We start from the raw sequence: 19,883 nt of genomic DNA on the forward strand, positions 1-19,883 counted from the left end.
AGCAGACTTGGCAAAATCTAGAAAATATTCAAGAGACTTTTTCTTTTGTTTGTTTGTTTAGTTTTAAAATTATATTCTCAGTGGAGATATCTGAAACACTGCCTATTGGCATTAAATCGAAGCAAAAGCTCTGTCATATTGTTTAAAAAGAGTTGAATCTGATTGAATAGAAAAGGTACTCCTTGGCACATGACTTCATCAAATATATTGCCTCTATGTAGCTATGATTATGCTCTGCCTTCTCCTCTTCAGAGAATCTGGCTGTCCAGAGGGGCAGCTGCCATTTTGGGAATTTATCAGCACAGTTTTACAGAGCATGTAAACAGCATATTCTCTCTCATGTGGAAGTCACTTTTATCTTCTCTTGGTAAGTTACTTTCCTTGCCCACTTGATCACTGTGCATGGGGTAACATTACAGTGCAAGCCTATTCACACAAGGTTTCTTCACTGTCTTGCAGACCAATCTGTGTTTGTAAAGAATGAGAAAATGGCTCATTATGAAGCTCTCTAGAGGTGACTTTTCAGATCCCCCAAATATACTCTTTTTGCCACAACTCCCTTTTTTTTTCCTTTGTGTGAAGGCTAAGGTCTTTGACCAAAGTACATTTATAGACTTCTCTGTTTAAAAAACAAATAAAGAAACAACCCAGAAATGTGGATGTATCTGTTTAGAAACTTGCTGAGTTTCCCAGGTCACAGAAGACCGTTTCCTGTCAGCACAAGAACAGAGTAAACCGCTGATTTGTTTATGGGTGAATGAAAATCTCGTGGCTTTAGAGTGCTTTGTGTGTGGGGAGGGGGAGAAAAGGGGAAGGCAAGTGGATATTGTTTTTTTTCTTTTCTTTAAAACAAAATCATGACGTTTATATCCTTATTTCACCAGTAAGGTGACAAATAACCAATGCACTTAATACCTCTTCAGGTTTTGGAATAAAATACTTCTTTAGCAAGTAACAATGCCTGGACTGAATATAAATGGAGGTCAGTTCCAGAAGCAAACATCTATGTATTCCATAACCAGGTCTACTCTTTACTTGCTGAGGCCTGAGCTGGCTCTTCTACTCCTCTAAGTAGAGAAAAGATAAAAAATTTGGATTTTGTTTTTCTGCCCATATAGATTAACGGCCTGTTGTCACCTTTGGGTTAAGTGGAGAGCTGGTGGGAAAGGCGTGGCTACAATTCTATGCCTCCAGTTTTAGGACATTTCCATCTCCTGCAGGAGGAAGATTGGGTGTACAATTGGGAGGATTGGGTGTATGGTACACCTGTGACACTGGAACCATTCAGTTTCCCATTATTTCATACAGCAGCTTTGTTTAGTTGTGTGTGAGTACTACATACTGGAGGAGCTAAACCTGCTTGATAATATCTTCCTATGAACACCCAAGTGAAATATATTGATCCTAAACAGGGCACAGGTATAGCAACTGTAGTCTGAAATGAGACATCAACCTGAGTGAGTTTTATGAGGTTTGTGTGCGTGTTTAAAAGAAAGAAAACTGCTGGGATACAGAAGTAATTAATGGAAGTTAATCCAGAAATGCTGCCATGAAGCGCTCCAAATAAAAGCAGAGGACTGATTCAGCATGCAGTTTGTATGCAAACTGATCTTCCACAGGAAGAGAAATTGTTTTTGATAACTTGACTCTAGAAATGCTGCAAGGCACCCAGAATGGCCCTACTTTCTATTTTCTCCAGTTCTTCATAATTCTTGAGGTGTTTATAATGAAACATTCCTGCCCCAGAGTAGCTCATGTCGACAGAGATAGCAAGCACACATGGTGGCTTTCATATTTCTCTTGGAAATCCTTTGACTTTTTCCAGTTGTGTGATACGACATTTACCTTCTGTCACCTATGTTGAGATTTCAGCAGCAGGATTACAAAAGATGTGCAGGTCACTTGAAGAACGTTCAGAAAATGCTCCTTGAATGATCTCTGAACTCCCTTTAAGCTTCAAATGAACTGCATCACTTTCTCCTTAACTTCAGTAATTGCTGCTTAAAAAAAAAAAAACAAAAAACCCCCAAATTTTTAAAAGAAATCATGCAATCTAGAAACATACTTTCCATCTGTGTATTGCGGCTGAAATCCAAAATAGGCCAGCTGGTCATAGTACAGCTCACATACCCACGGTATCTGTCCTCTGAATAAGTCATTTCACCATAAGCAATGGAAAGCAAAAAGCAGAGTCTTAGCTTCTCTATTTTTTTCCCCGTGTTTGACACTCAAAGGACAGGCAGGTAGTACCTCTCTGATTCCTCTCTTATTCATTCCTCTCTGATGTTAAGTTTAATATTGTCATTGCATTTTATTTACTGCCCAAATATGTCTTTTTAAAATTGGATGATCAGAATGTGAAGTGGAATGTTTGTTGTGGCAAATGCCTCTCTTCATTGGAGCAGTTTGGTCTGGCAGTGCTCCCAGTTTGCTGTAGATTTAGCAGGTAAGTCATCCACAATCCCTTGATCTGTGTTCTTGCTTTTTGTGGCACTCTTTCTATATCTTGAAAGTTCCTGGAATTTTACAATTGTTTCTTTCAGTATCTACATTTTGTATCTGATCAAAAGGGACTGGTCACAGCAGACTAGCATTTCCTCTTTAAGTGATGGGAAAACCCTCTTTTCCCCCCTCCATATTATTAATTTTTCTTTGTGGAGAGGACACTGTAAATAAAGATAGCAGCCTTCTCCACTCCCTCCCTGGATTGGATTGTTTTCAACTAGTGATTGTCACTCTGTCATTGCAATGCTGAATCCTCTTAAATAAAAGATAGTGGTAATGTGACAAGAGGACGATGGGGGTGAAAGATAAAACCATAGTAATATCACACAGAGCTCATGACTGATAAGGGAAAAGTTAGTCTTTGTAGTCTTTGTGGAGTGATCTAGAGCAGTTTTGATCAGTTACTTTGGATATGCAGGCAATGACCAAGCTCCTTCTGAAACATAACCTGTGAAGGAAATACAAACATGACTGAGGAAACTCCCGTAGTTATGAATGATACTCAGGCTATGACTAACTGCTTTAGTGTGGGGGCACCAGACTAATGAAACTGTAACAGGGTTCTAATACTGACAGTGCACTGACATCTCTACTTGTGAAGTATATTTTATGTATGTCGCAACAGTACCATTAGAAACATCTGTATACAACCCAGAAAATTGTTTTCAGGATATATGATTTGCTGCACACACAAATACTCAGTTTACAGAGGGTGAAACTGCTCTGGGACTTAGTACAGATTTCAATCAGCAGTAATAATATGCCAGCATTTTCTAGCTGAGAGAACTAGTTGAGAAGTGCATGGATCTACAAAATAATGCATTTGTTAAAATTATTGGTGCTTCAGTTAAAAGAGGGAAAAGGTGGCAGAAAGGTCCATACTTAACCTGTTGTCTAATGAGTATAAGCATCTGGGTAAACACCTGTGACAGATCTCCTAGATCTCTGATTATAATGTCATGTCTTCAACTGTCTTAGTAAGAACTGACTAGAGACAAAATATTGAACCAGCCTGTTTTGAAATTAAAACACACTTAAAAATAATAATGCTTGACAGTCTCTTTTTACATTTCTAAGATGTAAAAAAATGTTGTTGGCTCATGGTTAATCAATATAGAGAAGTCGCCTAGTCCAACCCCTACGCTGCTCAAGCAGGGTCACCTCGAGCAGGTTGCCCGGAACCCTGGCCAGACAGCTTTTCAGTATCTCCAAGGATGCACCTCTCTGGGCAACCTATTCTGGTGCTCTGTCACTCTCACAGGAGAAAAGTTTTTCCTCATGTTCAGAGGGACCTTCCTATGTTTCAGTTTGTGCCTGTTGCCTCTCATCCTATCACTAGGCACCACTGAAAGGAGACTGGTCCCACCCTCTTTACACCCTCCCTTCAGAGATTTATACACATTGATAAGATCCCCCATCAGTCTTCTCTTCTCCAGGCTGAAGAGTCCCAGCTCTCTCAGCCTTTCCTCATACGAGAGATGCTCCAGTCCCTTAATCATTTTAGTAGCCTCTGCTGGACCTGGTCCAGTAGCTCCATCCCTCTCTTGTATTGGGGAGCCCAGAACTGGACACAGTACTAAAGGTGTGGCCTCACCAGGGCTGAGCAGAGGGGGAGGATTACCTCCCTCGACCTGCTGGCAATGCTCTTTCTAACATAGCCCATGATACCATTGGCTGCCTTTGCCAGAAGGGCACACTGCTGGCCCATGGTCAACTTGTCCACCAGTGCTTAACAGGTCCTTCTCTACAGAGCTGCTTTCCAGCAAGTCAGCCCCCAGCCTCTATTGGTGTAGGGGGTTACTCCTCCCTAGGTGCAGGACTCTGCACTTGCCTTTGTTGAACTTCAGGAGGTTCCTCTCTGCCCATCTCTCCAGCCTGTCAAGGTCCCTCTGAATGGCAGCACAGCCCTCTGGGATATTGGTGTCACAGGACTGCAGACAAGAGTGGGCCTCATGGATAGCACAGCCCTTACTACAGCAGGATGCGCTGGTGCATCCCACCAGCCGGCAATCACCTTGGGCGTCTATGATCTGTGGCACCACGCTGAAGAACTATGTGCAAATATAGTGATAAGAAATGAGATGACACTGCAGAAACCCTCAACTCTGGCAGTACTACGAGGAAATATGCTGATAAGAAATAAAAACAAAAGAATCATACGGGAACAACAGAGCGTGGTTGGATAAAAAGACAATCTGGTTTGTTACTGGTTTAAACTGCTGCTTTTGGGTGGAACAACAGGAGGGACTATAAAAGATTAATGCCACCTACATAGTGTGGACTCTGCTCTGGACAGCTGGACTGACCTTAGGACCTCCCACCCAGCGAGAAGGGGATGCTCACACCATGATTCCTCCATGACTGATGGGGCATCAAATGATCAGAATTTGTAAGACAGCAACTTAGTTGTGAACCTGAAGCACATGTGAAATATTATTTAGTGCCTGGCTATAGCAAATTAGGCTGAAAGATTAATCTAATGATGAGTAATAAAAACTTATCACTTGTGGCCATGCTAAGCCTGGAGTCCTTGCTCTTTTTACTGTCTTCCTTATGTTAGTGAACATTCAGAAGAAACCTTGGTGCAATGCCACCTTGGTACAATGCCACAATCAGCCACTCCTCCCAGTTTTGGATCATCAGCAAACTTGCAGAGGGTGCACTCTGTCCCATCATCAAGGTCATTGATGCATAAGTTGAACAATACTGGACCCAGTATTGACCCCTGGGGGACACTGCTAGGTACGGGCCTCTAACTAGACTTGGCACCACTAATCACAACCTTCTGAGCTCTGCCATTCAGCCAGTTTTCAGTTCACCTCACTGTCTGCTCCTCTAGCTCATACTTCCTCAGCTTGTCTATGAGGATGTTATAGGAGGCAGTGTCAGAAGCCTTACTGAAGTCAAGGTAGGCTGCATCCACTGCAGCCTCCCCCCACCAACCAAACCAGTCATCACATCAGAGAAGGCTATCAGGTTGGATAAGCATGATTTCCCCTTGGTGAATCTGTGCTGACTACTCCTGATCACCTTCTTGTCCTTCATGTGCTTGGAAATGGTGTCCAGGATGAGCTGCTCCATCACCTTTCCAGGGATCAAGGTGAGGCTGACTGGCCTGCAGCTCTCTGGCCCCTCCTTCTTGCCCTTCTTGAAGACAGCAGGGGCATTTGCTTTCTTGCAGTTCTCAGGAACCTCTCCTGATCACAATGACCTTTCAAAGATGATTGAGAGTAACCTCACAATGACATCAGCAGCTCCCTCAACACTCATGGATGCCTCCCATCATGGCCCATGGACTTGTGTATGTCCAGTTTGCTTAAGTGATCCACAGCTCAATCCTCCTCCACCAAGGGAAAGTCTTCCTTTGTCTAGACTTTCTTCCTGATCTCCAGGGCCTGGGATTCCTGAGGGTTGGTCTTATCCATAAAAACTGAGGCAAAGAAGGCATTCAGTATCTCTGCCTTTTCTGTAGCCATTGCCATCAGAGCTCCACCATCTGTATGCTTCCTTCTTATACTGGGGATGATTAAAGTCTCCCATGAAGACTAGGGCCTGTGAATGTGAGGCTACTTCCAGTTGTCTGTAGAAGGCCTCATCTACTTCTTCTTCCTGATCAGATGGCCTGTAGCAAACACCCGCAACAGTGTCACCCATGTTAGTCTGTCCCTTAATCCTTTCCCGTGAGCTCTCAGTGAGCCCTAGGCAGAACTCCATGCCTTCCTGCTGCTCTCTCAAATAAAGGGCGACTGCCTCCTTGCCTTCCTGGCCTGTCCTTCCTAAAGAGCCTGTATCCATCTATTGCAGCATTCCAGTTATGCGAGCTATCCCGCCACATCTCCATAATCACAATGATCCCTGATACGAGATTTGAAATTTCAGTCCCTCTGGAATGCAACTGGAACAGAGGTGTCAGTGCCCCCTCCCAGATTTCCAGTCTGTCTGTGTGGTGTGGCCCACGCTGCGTGTTCACTCCTCTCTTCTCTTCATGGTGAGATACATGCTACATGCACCTGCTAGGTTAGTATAAGGATAAACAGCTCTGCACAAATGGTTTTCACTGCTTTTGAACTCCTGTTAAAATCAGGTGGAATATTCGAACATAGCTGTCAGTCTTTTCATATATATTTGGACAGAGATTTTTACAATTTTGGCTTCCTCTTCCAGAAGTTGTTTGTTCAGGTTTCGTTGTGTGTTAGTGATGCAGGCACAAACAAATGTTGCCATTCAAGCAGGATTAGGTGTAATTTATAATTTTTTAGATTTATTTATTTGTGGTGTGGTTACATTCTCAGAGATGCTTGAAGTTCTGTGCTTAATTCTTCACTTACTCATATGCTTAGCTTTACTCAGTTAAGTAATATTGCTAAAGTTTAGTGTGAGTCTTTGCTAAATTGAAGCCTGCCTCTGTATTAACTAACTACAATAAAAATGTAAAATAACCAGAACAAACCCCTATTCTAACTACATACACAATCATATATGCCCTCAAGTAATTGGATGTGTAGGACAGAAAGCAAAGAGTTGGAAATGGTACTGGTTTGCAATAATTCATAATCCTTTAAGCATATAAATCCACCAGACAGCTTAGAAGTGCAATTTCTGCCACCAGCTATGCTGAAAATTTACTTACATACTTAGTACTAAACTATGGCATCAAGCAACAAGCTATGCTCTAGGGATAGTGTAGAGCCCCTATCACTCCTGTGCCAGTTCTGGGAGATGTCACGTCTTAGGGAGGCACAGTGCTTCCAGAGCTACCCTTGCATCACTATTAATTAGGGTGCACTTTACACTCCTTTCTGCATCTTGTCAGCTTCACTGGCTGGTGTGCAGGGTGAGATAGTCTCATCCCCTTAGATGAGCCCTAGATGGCTCCTTGCCATAAGAACTGCTATAGTGGGTCAGACCAAAGGCCCAGTCAGCTCAACGCACATTCACTGACAGTGGCCTGCAGCAGATGTTTAGGGAAAGAGAAGTAGAACAAGGCAATTACAGAGAGAGACTTTTCTGTAGTTTGTCAGGGTAACTAGGAACGGGGAGGCTTCTTGAGCCAGATACCATCTTTACGCTTTAGCATATGATAGCTAGATAGGCTGCCAGTGAACTTGTTTTAATCCCACTTTGAATTATTTTTACTCTTCCTGCCTCCCCAATATCCAATGGCAATGCATTACATAATTCTGTGATGTGTGAAAAAGTGATTCCTTCTGCTAGCTTTAAAGCTGCTGCCTGCTAACTTCACTGGATCTCCTTCCTCTCCAGTCACCCTCCCATTCTTATACTGTGAGAAAAAAATACTCTAGCCTGGTGGCTAAAGACATCCTTAATTGCAAGCAGTCTCTTCCTGTCCATTGCTTGCACAAAGGGTACATGGCAGGAAAAGGATATTTTGTGCCCAGGTTTTGCGTGAATGCATGAGAAAGGAAAGGATACAATCTGGCAGTCACCCCCAAGAATCAGCTTGTATTTGTGAGTAGAGAAGTCTCCACTGTGTAGCCTTGTACCACAGATGACAGCAATGATCAGGGCAGAGTTCCCTCTCTGAAACCAAGAACAGCAAACATCTTTTAGTGAGAGCACAGCATGCCTTTGACAGACCATTTTTTAAAAGGGAGATGTTTCTCCTTTAAAAAATATCCATTCGAGTTAATTGACACATCTGTGTAAAATTCATTACATTGTTTTGGTTCAAAAAGGAAAGACAGTTCTATTTTCATTTGAATTATTTCTCCTTTTTTCTTTAGAGAAACATTTTGTTTCATTTCAAAATTAAGTTTACTGAAGGTTAATTTTAAAGAAAACAAAGAAAATGAAAACAAATGCGGTGAAGGCAAGAAAGCTTCTTCTCTTCCACTGTGAGCTGTTTCTGATAAGAAGTCTTCTGATCCCATTAAGAAGTCTCCTCTACCATCTCTAAAAGGAAAGATCAGGTCTGTTAGAAAAGTACTAAAGATTTCATCTCTAAAATGGAAAACCTTGGTCCTTGGCAGTGCTTTATTTGCAGGGCTAAGCAGCCCAGACCTGGTGACTGAGAATTATAGTCAAAGTTACATATTACTATATTTATCATTTTAATTTAGATTCTAAGTAGCTAATCTGCAACAGAACCTGATACCAGGGAAAGATCTTCACAAAACCACATCTCATTTTGCTTCTCTTATGTGTTTTATTTGGTTGGGGTTTTCCACAAAAGAATCAGAATTTTTAAATTGATTCTAACTTTAACTGTCATAAATTGAATGTCAGACAGAATTTATTAATTTTTGCACATTTTTAATATGTTATCTATAGAAAATCTCCCACTTGGCCTAGCTGACACTGAGATCAAAATAATTATGTATATTATTTTTAGAGGAGGCCAATACATCAGCTTAAACTGAAAATACAACTGAACACCAATCTCTATCTCTCCACAACCATCACAGTATGAAGAAAAAAGATATCATAAAAATTAATGTTTTCAAAGGCCTTGTGTGACATTTCTCCCCTTGCTTTATTTATTTGATCTCCTTCAAATGCTGGAATGCCTCTTCTAACATTCCCACTGGAATTGCAATATTTAGCTCACAGTTATTTTACAGCAATTAGATTGACCTGGTTAGCCAAGGGAAAGGTTTACTTACACCATTTTCCAGAAGCTTTTGTTAGAATATGTTTACATTCCTTTCTAAGGAGGTTACTTTAGGTATTCTCAAGTCCTTCTTGTTGCTCAAAATAGAGTGCTAGCTAGCTTATGCTCTTCACAGGGAGCAAGATTTCAGCTGTGTGATTGTGCATGGTGGCTCAGTGCCCCAAGACATGTTTTTTTCTAGACCCTTCGTCAGTAGGGCACCTCTGTGAATGAGAAACAGGCAGATTAGGGCCTATGCCTTCCTTGCAACCCTCATCCAAATTCACTTTATAAGAGCAGGGTAGACATAACCCATATCCCCTCCTTATTTAAGTGACTGACATGCAACTCACCAGATAGGCATAGTGAAGTAAAACAGATATTAATAATGCTAGCAGACTAATAAAGACTTTGTTGGTTCAGGAAATAGATTCTGGGAAGAAATAAGGCTGAACATTCTTGATAACGATCTTTCTAGTGATCAATCAATATTTATTTTAGGAAATGTCTAAAATATATGTAACATCAATAAACTGCAAGGAAATGTTCTCCTGAAAGTCAGTGTGATTGCCAAAAGAATACTGCTACGTAAATGAAAATCTGCTAATTGTTTAGTGTTGGCAAATGTTTATCTGGCCTCTGAAACTTGTCAACCTCAATGAAAATTAGTTACCAAATAGATAAAACAATAGAGATTATCTAGGAAACGTTATCTTGTTCTCTTAAACTGTACGCTGAGATGGAGTGCTACACTGTGCCTTTAAACACACGCTTGATGAGTCTTGTGAATGGTGAGGTGCCCAATATGCACAGGTCACTCTGTGAGGCGCAGAGAGCTGTGACAAGGGGTAAATTCATAGTGATATTTGTGTCCACTATAATGTCTTGGTCTTTAAAGGTATTGGTCTTCACCAGCAATTGAGGGAGGGTGAATCTGAACTCTGGTGCTTTGGTTAGTTGCCTGGAGTTAGATAGGATATTCTGGGTCAAAGAGGTGAGGCTGGGTCTGCATGTTGGCTCTCTGACCAGAGCTAATTCCACCTGGCCTTAGATGACTACAGGGAGATTCAATTTGGGCTCTCCCAGCATTCTAGCTCATAATATGTTTCATCCAAAAGAAACTGCATGCTAGCAATGACAATTTCTTTCCATTGGCTATAAAGAGAACCTAAATGACTAGTTCAGATGCAGGTGTCTACAGTGTAAAAATAATTACAAGTTAGGTGAGGTCAGGGACCCATTTATAATCTCTAAGTTTCCTGACCATTATGACCTTCCTTACACATACACACCCCATTCTGGTTGTGTGTCAACAATTTGGCATGACATTGCTCTAAGGGGAAAAGTATTCATACTTACTTTCTTTGAGCTGACTATGGAAGGCTCAGCGCAGGAAGCAAGCCTGACAGCAGCAAAAAGAAAGTTAGGCTTACAGCAATACTTGCACTTGGCTAGATTTGACCTTCCAGAGGTCAGCCTTTCCCTGTACTGCCAATACTACATTGTTTATAAAATTATTAAAACTGCAAGGTCCCTTCCATGGACACAGAATAGAAGCAGAGATGATGGCAAGTAGTGCTATTCTTTGTTGCTTGCCCAGGTTTTATGCCCAAAGGCCAGAAGAGAAAGGTGAGGCTTGAGGGCCTTGCTAGAATGCATCCCCTACATCATCCACTGTTGTGGTTCTATGCAATATTATCCTGTAATATGCTGAATAGCCACACACAAACTAGTGTTCTGATAAGTGACCACTGGAGTGACTACTTAATATGCAGTTTCCAACTTATTACTCAAATGTGTAGTTAAAATCTATTTATAAAATCCCTATACCACATACAAATGCATTCCAGTGTGCCCAGACCACCAGTAAAATCTTGATTACATGTCTGTAAATGTTTTCTCAGGCGAACCCCCTCCTTGACTTCAACACAGCTTTTTGCACAACTCTGTGCAGGATGAAATAATCTTCTCAAACTATTGACATACTTTTAAGAAGAAAAATGTACAATTGCTTTCCATGACAAAAATGTATATTACCATTTCTGAAGCATGAATGAAATCACCTTCTTACAATCATTTAGCTGCTCTCTAACTTTTCTAATCACTGATTTTAATGTAATTAAAAAGAGGTGCCATGCATCTAATAACACATTTGCATGGAACACACAGCACTGTTTCAATTGGACCTTACTGCTCATGGTAGAGCTGTTTGTTGATACTTAGCCGTGTTCAGCAGGGAGACATTTCCTGCTGGTCTCAAGCAGTGACTTCCTCAAGAACGCTGGAATTCCAAGTGGTTGATTTTAAATGCAATTTATCTGCTTACAGTGTATGTACAAAACCATCCCCAACGTCTTTCCAAATTTCCCTGTAGTTATGCCCTGAGGTATATTTCATGCACCATATGTAATTCAAATACATCCAGAAGGACTCAGAGACCAAGAAGTGAGTTCTGATTGAAAGAATTCCTCAAGGAATGTGTGTTGCTAAGAAGTAGCTGAATACCATGGAGATTAATAATCCCAGTACAAAATATTTTTCCATGCTCTTTAATTCCACTCACTTATTTAGAACATATGCTAGGAAGTATTAATGTTTAAAAAAGCCTCCACCCACATCCATGTAAAATGTACTAATAAGAAGGGCACAAGGTTACAGAAAATGAAGCCTTCCTACTGTGCAGTTAGGTACATTTACATCACTGCCCTTCTTCTCCAATGTGTCCTCTCTATGAAGAGTGTTAGTGCTTTCCCAGATGCCCTTAACAGAAGTAGGATGAAGCTCACATAACTTAAGTTTTTTTCCTGGACTCCCTTTATAGTCTGGGAAGAGGGAGAAAGGGGTTTCTGTGGTGTAATTTATCTAGATTCTTATACGCAGCTACATTAGGATGAGATGAAATGCCTCTTTCTCCTTAAAGTTTAGATGATTAGGACATGTATAGATGTCTGAAGCTAGAAAGGGTGAATCTGAACATGATGTTCACGTGGTTCATGATTGCTTATTTTTGAGGGTGGGAGTCTGCATGTGTACTAAGTTACTGTATTGTTTCTGAACAAATGCAAGATGATGGTACAGGATACTGGGACAGTATCCTGTATTCTGGGTGTCTCAGCTGACACCAGTACCAAAAGGCACTGTGTCTCAGGAACTGACCTGATGTAGAGACCAGCACAGAAGGCAAGTTCTACTTTTGGTGTCCCACTCCCTCTTTGAGCACTACTGTTTCTACACAGCTTCCCTGCCCCTCTGCTTGGCTCAGTGAAAGACAAAACAGCACTGTAGTTCTGCTTCCGCACTAAGAAAGAAAAACTACATTGCAGGCTATACCCAACCCATAACAAAATAAAGCAAGCTTTTCTGGCACACTGCTATTTCTGTCATTCCTCTGAGTTTACCTAACTACAGAGAGAGTAATTGTATAATTTGACCCTTTTTTGAAATGAAAGGAAGGAAAAAGTAAAACATGGGTTCACTAAACATGAAGATTCCAAATAAAATAAGACAGTCAGTACAAATGTGCAGAGAAAGCAGCTCTTAAAATGACAATGACAACCCCTAAGTCAGATCCAGTACTTGGGTGATTGTTTTAATTAGGACTGACATATTTTTCTTTCCAGACATTTCAGCAAGTAGGGAAGAAGGGAGATCTTGGCAGAAAGTGTATGTATCAGGAGGCACCTGATACTATGGAGCCTGAAGCAAACCTCCCCCAAACTCTTCAGGATCTCATTGAAATACACAGATGTAATTATTTGAAGTTCCTTAAGGAATTGATGTTGCAGTAATTAGACTATGCATTACATCAAGAAATAAGGAAACAAGACTGACAGAGATAAAAATGAACACACTGATAATTTAGCAATATGTGAACAAATAGGGTTATAAGAACTGGTGTTCTGAGAGGAGAAACACCAAGGAGAGAATCAGCAGACACAGCCTCTATTTTGTCAGTCCAAGTCATAGACAGGATAAAGAAAAAGAGGTCACAATAACAAATACTGTCTCTGTCTAAACTATCCTTTGTTTCAGCAACTTGCTCCCCAGGCCTCCATCCTCTCAAGCCTCTTGGCAAATCTTGTTCAGTGATACCTCATTCTATATGAAGAGTAACATGCGTGAGACTTATAGAACCAGATTTTGTCATGACCTCCCAGTGAAGTCAATAGCAGTATTTCCTATGACTTCAACTATCTTTGAACCAGGGCTTCAAAATCACTTATACTGATCCCCACCCTAAATGAGGATGATCATGGAACATCTTTATTCTAACATGAAGCTGATTCTCCCTCTGTTCCACTACTTCTTTGGGCTCCACATATTTTGCTTGCTGAAATAGAAAGTGTAAATCTCTGGTTTTCCATGGGTGCCAACATTGTTTTAAGGTGGTAGTAACATCCTGATTTATTTCTGTGAGGAAGGTGTTGCTGGGAGGTAGCTCACAAGATATAACAACATGGTAACTCAGCTGCTGTGTGGAACACCTTTTAGTGCACCATTCCAGACTTTCCCATCAAACATGACCCTGGTTAATAATCTAATATTCATTCTAATCTCTACTATAAGTCAATTATTAAACAAGTATTTTCCTCAGGGAAACCTCAGTAGTAATAATGTAAGAGAAAGAGAGGTATTGTTTACATGTCAGTAAATACTTTTGAGAGTTATGATGAAGCTAAGCTTTAAGACACAGTATTCCCATTATAGCAGGAAACTTTAAGCATGTACCCAGTGCATCTAGATAGGCCTTTTTCTAAGCTAGCTTTTTCTAGCTAGTCTTTTTCTAGCTTTACTATTGTCTTTACAGACTATGTGGTGCTGAATGAATGTTTTGAATAATAAAAATAGATTACCGGCATGTGCTACTTCTCTATGACTTCTTTGCTAATTAAGAGAAAAAATTGTCTCAGTGAAATAATTTTGGTGTTCCTTTCATGACTACATCTTTGGCTGCTTTCTTGAGCCTCCTACTAGCTGTGCAATTGGTTTTAATTATCTTTAAATTCATTCTTACAATCCAATCCTCAACTGCCCTTCTGAGTTTCCTACTGCATGGCGATACTCTTCATCTCTACCCTTTTTAATCATAGACCTTCACTTTTTCTGTCTTTGTGAAGAGGATTTTTATCAGTTTTGCAAGCAAAGTTACTTATCAGCTGCGCAGGGGGAAAGACTACTAACTGGGCCTAGATAACTCAGAGACTTACGGAGAGTTTTCACAAACAAGCACAAATTTGAAGCCAAACTTACTTGAGCAAAAGTGACCAGAAGTAACTTCTGAAAGCTCCTTGGCAGCCAGACATGAATAGAAACTAAAGCTAGCAAAGATTTTGTTTTTTAAAGAGCATCTCCTGTGAAAGTTTCCTTGGAAATTTTTCAACACTCCCTGCCTCCAGAAGTCCCTTAACTGGCGGGAGATATGGGAATGTCATACTAATTTTCTTCCTTTTTCTGCCCTTTGCTTTTCTCTGCATCAATCAGATTCCCCATTTCAGCAAAGAAATTGCAAAAAAGTAAGTACAGAAATGGAAAACTATTTGGGAAATAGAAAAGAATAAAGTAAAGTATTGACCAGCGGTTCTGAGTGATAGCTGAAGAATGGGTCATCTGAATGTGAAAAGAATCACAGGGTAGTAAAGATGAGATCCTCAGCCCAATTTCCTTTCTGGAAAAAGAAATGCTAATCATTAGCTAGTTATTCCATTATCATTCAGTAGCTGCAGTTTTTGAGTGGGATTTCAGGCTAAACTAGCCTCCAGAGTGTATACCTGAGCTCTCCCTCCGAGGTGTGTTGGTGAGAGAGTAGGAGCAAGTTTGCACAGCTGCTGCCTGGTCTGTGAAGGCCTCATCCAGGAGCCAGAAAATTGGTCAATTAGAGGCTTGTCGTTGACTCCAATGGGGTGCAAATGAGCTCCAGAGTGAATAAAGAGTTTCAGTTCCTTAAGTTGCTCATCTGGCACCTTTCACCAGAAACAGGCCAATTTTGCAGTTTTAAGTAAATAAAGTTTGAAGTAAACAAAGCTGTTTTTCACCAAAACTCTGGATTCCTTATACATGAAAAAGTGGAAGCTACTATTGCCTCAGAGAAAACAGACAGCTAAAAGGAGCAAAAGAAAAGACTTGTGAATGAAAAAAGCTGTCCAACACATTGCAGTTCCCCTAAATCATCCATGGCAGCCTCCTGCAGCAATACCTGAGTGAACTCCAAATGTGAGAAGCAGTACAGCCCTGTCAATGTGGCACTCTGCCTGAACTACACAGCCCATACTTAATGTAATTATGCAGCTTCTAGCGTGCAAGCCAGTGTCTGTGCAGTATTGTACTGTGCTGTCTTGACAAGCCAGACCATTCCAGTATTGCTGCTTAATGTCCTACATGTACCTAACACCATGTCTTAGTGCATGCTAGCACACATACCTGTCCCAATTTGACACCATACATTAAACCTTAAATCTGTGCAAAATCTCTATACAGGTACTAGATTGACTGGAGAATTTGGCAAGTTCAGACATTTGAGCAGCTAAATTAACTTTTACTGCTTTGTACTGAAGTGAGATGGTGCACTGATTTCACTAAATCAGCTTAAATTCACCTTTTGGCTAAGATTCACACTGAATGTACAGCCTAGTTTGACGAGCTACATTCCTGCATTTGTACTGTTCAGAGTAGAAAGACTGGTGTATGAATTTCTTTGTGACATTTCTTATGTTCCCTTTACTATTCCGTCATAAGAGAGATGCAAAATGGAGCTCATTTCATGCGATGGAAAGTCATTTGGAAGTTTGTGATGTAATCACTTGGAAATCTGTGATGTTTTTACAAGGAGATGACAATTTCCCCTTGTTCCCATTACAGCATGTTAAGTATCTAGTAAATAGTTTGGAAGGAAAGTCTTTTGAAGATAATCACCATTACTTAACACATACTGTTTTAAAAACTATTCCTAAACTGTTGTAATAGCACAAGCTAAACGTATTTCAGATATAGTAACTTTCTTTTTTTCCATTCCCTTCCCCTCACCCTCTTCATTCTCATTTTCTGGACAGAAAAACCCAAACCTCAGAATTCCTCCAAAAACAGAACTCCAGTAAAAATCAGAATGTAGAGTTTCTGACAAATGCCATCTGCTGATTTCTTTTTTTCTTGCCCAGAAGACAAGATTTTAGATATGGCTAGTAAGTACTTTAGCTTCTACGCTGTGATACCAAAATAATCACCATGGCAACGCTTTTAGGGCGGTCTGACAAACAGATTTATTGTGAATGCAAGAACTCAACAGCACTCTCTAGCAAAATACAAGACAGCATCTCTTGCAGGTTATTTTGTTACAATGCATGAATGATGACTTACAGGCATAGGCAGATCTGTTTGAACTTTTTCAGTTATCTTTATTAGTTTTACTGGTCACATTTACAGGTATTTGGGATTGCAAGGGGGAAAAACAGCAGCAATCAGTACTAAGCTTACGCATGTTGTAATTCCTTTCCTGAATACATTTTGTATATCCCCTGGTGGCTGCAAGACAGGAGTACTACAAAAACAGCACAAATACTACAACAATGATGCATTAGACTAGAAGAAGGTTGAATTTTTTTTGAGACAACTACTGAAGCTTTTGGCATATCGGTTTTCTCTTTTCCTTCCTTTCTTTTTCCTTCTTTCACAGCAAAACAATGAAAGTAAAGGAGATTGCCAAAACTATTCTATGCCATAATAGAAAGGTGGGGAGGAGGTCTCATTTGCACAGTTATGAGGAAGACAGACCACGACAAGTGCTAAATTATTAATCCTAAACAGTCATGCTAGTATTTTCCAGGTAGCTTCTTTTTGGCTCACGTATTAGTTGGAGTTAGCAGATATGATTTGTACATAAACCAGAATTTTGGAAACCAGCCAGCACTGCTGTGTTATGTAGTTGTGTAAGAGGTTATATATGGTTCTTGCTTTGCATTTGGCAAACTGTTCTCACTTAAATATTCATTTAGCATGATTACTTAAGTGAACCATATAAGGGTATTCCTTGGAGCAGTAAAATTAACTTGTTATAGTGAGATGCATTATGCCAAAAGCTAATTTAGGCTCTACTTGGGAATTTATAGCATTTGTTTACCATGCCACTTGCATAAAGCAACTTTGCTGACAACTCTTACCAGCCACAACTTTTAGATCATGCACTGTCACCCCATTGTTCTCAATCCAAAGTAAGAAGATAAGAAGCCAGTACAGAAAAAGAAGCCCACTGAATCCCGTGAACAGTGCCCTTTATCTGTGTGAAGTGGGGGAGGACTTGCAGCTTTGGGGAGCTATTTCTTGTCTTTAATTGAATTGCACATTGAAAGAAGTAAGAACTTTCCCACCCTTACACCTCGTTTGAAAAGACCAGAAACTCAAAACAGCCAATGTTTCTTGCCTTTTTGTCAATCCAACTAAAATTGAAGGCAAAAAAATTAAACGATGCACTGCCTGAAGAATCATGTGTGGAGATAATGTCTGGAGGATGTTACTTAATGTATATCTGGGTTCCACAGCAGGTCTCTTCCTTGCGTATAAATTATCTCACAGATTTTCTTTGTGGACATTCACAGTTAAAAATTGGTTATGAAGTGAAACACCACATACATTTTTTTCAGCAAAGTCAGTTCTACAGTCACTAGACACTTGTGAAATTTCCTTGAAAGTAAAGAATGAACAGTGCCAGGGGAAAACACTGACGTCGGTTTCTTTTCAGTCAGCCCAAAAGTTGGCTCGCTGGGTTATGTTCAGTCAAACAAGTGCATGCAAATCCAGGAGAGCTCCCTCCAGCCAGGTTACTGTACTCCTTATTCGTCTCAGTGAGACTAAGATCAAAATCTCTCTTGTCGTCTGCTTTTACGTCTCATTTTCTGTGCAACCATTCTTTGTGCAGAAAGCTCTCTGTGTTGCTTTTTGGTGCTAGTTTCATCTTGCTCCTCAATTCCTCTTTTTCTCTTTAGCACTGTTACAACAGGAAGACATCTGCATTTCAAAAGTGCTCTTCCCTTGTCCATTTTTTAAGCAACAAGAAAAATAACAGAGGAAAAAATTAATTTATGTCTCATTGTAGATACTAATTGCAGAGAGCGTTGTCTTTCTCTTCTCCCTTTTCTTCCCCTCTCTGACGCACATGCTCTATAATAAGCTCCGTTACTTGGAGCTTGTAAGCCTCTATAGTAAGCTGAAACTGCTACTATATTTACTCACTTTCCGCATTTAGACAAAGGCTATTTTTAACTGGAGTTCTATTTGCGGGGGCTGCCAACGTCACTTAATGTTCACATGCATCTTGGGCATCATATGCTTGTTATTTTTATTTACTGTGCCTGTGCCAGGTCTGCTTTTTTTATGGGAAGAAAGAATGAGAATGCTTCATCAGGCCAGTTCTTGAAAGCTCTTTTGTATAGCAGCAGATACACAGATTAGCAAAGAGAAAGCAACTCAGCAGTATATTTGGCAAACTTGTTTTTTAATGGTTGGCATCTTTTATCCCATGTGGTCTAGTCATAAAGCTGTGTTCTTAGTCCTGCCGAATTTGTTAAAGCTGAAGATGTTTTCGAGGTATGTCTGTTACTCTGATGTCTCCTGGATGAGCCATGAGTTCTTGCTGTGTGATGAGGGACACAGAGAGCCGGAAATCATTATGATTCCAGTACTGCCACCAGTTAGTTAAAATATATTATGTATAAATAACCAGTGTTTTTCTGATCCTTCTTGTTAGGAGGTGTGTGCTTTGGAGCTTGAATGTAACAGATGTTATTTTCAGATAATTAGCTTGGATTTTCAGTGTAAGAGTTCCTTGAAATGCTGAAAAAGAAAGTGTGGCATCCATAAATCAAGTTTGGAAGTTGGGGCCTCTACACACTCTTCCCTGCATGAGTTTCCCTGTGTTGCTCTAGTAACCTCAGCTTGACCTAAAGGAACTGCCCTTTGCAGAGGTTAGAAATATTTCATTCAGCACGCTGACTCAGGACACACGATTCTCTTGATATTGCCTCCATCATGTGCCTGGGAGTTTGGGACACTCATATGGTTTTGTAGGGTATAGGATAGTCTCTACACACATGGTAACATCTTTATTTACACAAAAGAATGAATTCCTAGAAAGGAGTAAAGTTAGGGAGCAATTATTTAATGCTTTGCTCTTAGCTTGCTTAACTGGAAAGTATTAATGGGAAGGCAAGTTAGGAAAAAGCTGAAATGGAACCTACTAGAAGTGGATTTTGTTTAAATTTGAAACGTTTTGGAATGCTTACAGGCTTTTTTATCTCTCTCTGTACTTCCCACTCCTAACACTAATTCCTTTTTCAGACTAATTTCAACATGAGAGAGACTGAATAAGCTTCACACAAGTCAAAATTCCTGTGTGCTTATCATAACAGAATCAAATCTTCTACATTTTCCTGTTACTAACTTTTCCACTGCTATTTCTTTCCCCACTACAGTGAATGCCTTCATTTTCTTAACAAACTTCTGTTTGTCTGAAAAGTAAGCTCTGGGCTTTAGTATCAAAACTGCTGTTTTCACATATATATTTTCAAAGTTGTGCAGTTAAATCTTCACTAAGTCACTGACAGGTGTTGGGCAGGTCACTGAGAACTGCACATGCTTAGCTGCTCTATAGATTAATCCATTTAAGTGACTAAATATGAATGAATTTACATATCTGGTATTTCAAATGATAATACTACCATATATGTGATTCTTTTCATATGAAATCATGTTTTTTTGCCATTAACTGATGCACATTTTTGTT

General features: G+C 40.1%; 1 long non-coding RNA gene across 9 annotated transcripts in view; it reads right to left on the minus strand.

Annotated features, from left to right (window-relative positions):
• Window positions 1–16,728: 16,728 nt before the first annotated feature.
• The window catches only part of LOC112988245 (uncharacterized), a 51,613-nt gene continuing 48,458 nt past the window's right edge, over window positions 16,729–19,883 (minus strand). For all 9 annotated transcript variants that reach the window (XR_010387752.1, XR_003260482.2, XR_010387749.1 and 6 more), the window contains one exon: window positions 16,729–18,934. This is a non-coding gene — a long non-coding RNA (uncharacterized LOC112988245). The remainder of the gene's footprint in view (window positions 18,935–19,883) is intronic.

This window comes from Dromaius novaehollandiae, chromosome 2 (assembly GCF_036370855.1).
Source record: "Dromaius novaehollandiae isolate bDroNov1 chromosome 2, bDroNov1.hap1, whole genome shotgun sequence".
Taxonomy (NCBI): domain Eukaryota; kingdom Metazoa; phylum Chordata; class Aves; order Casuariiformes; family Dromaiidae; genus Dromaius; species Dromaius novaehollandiae.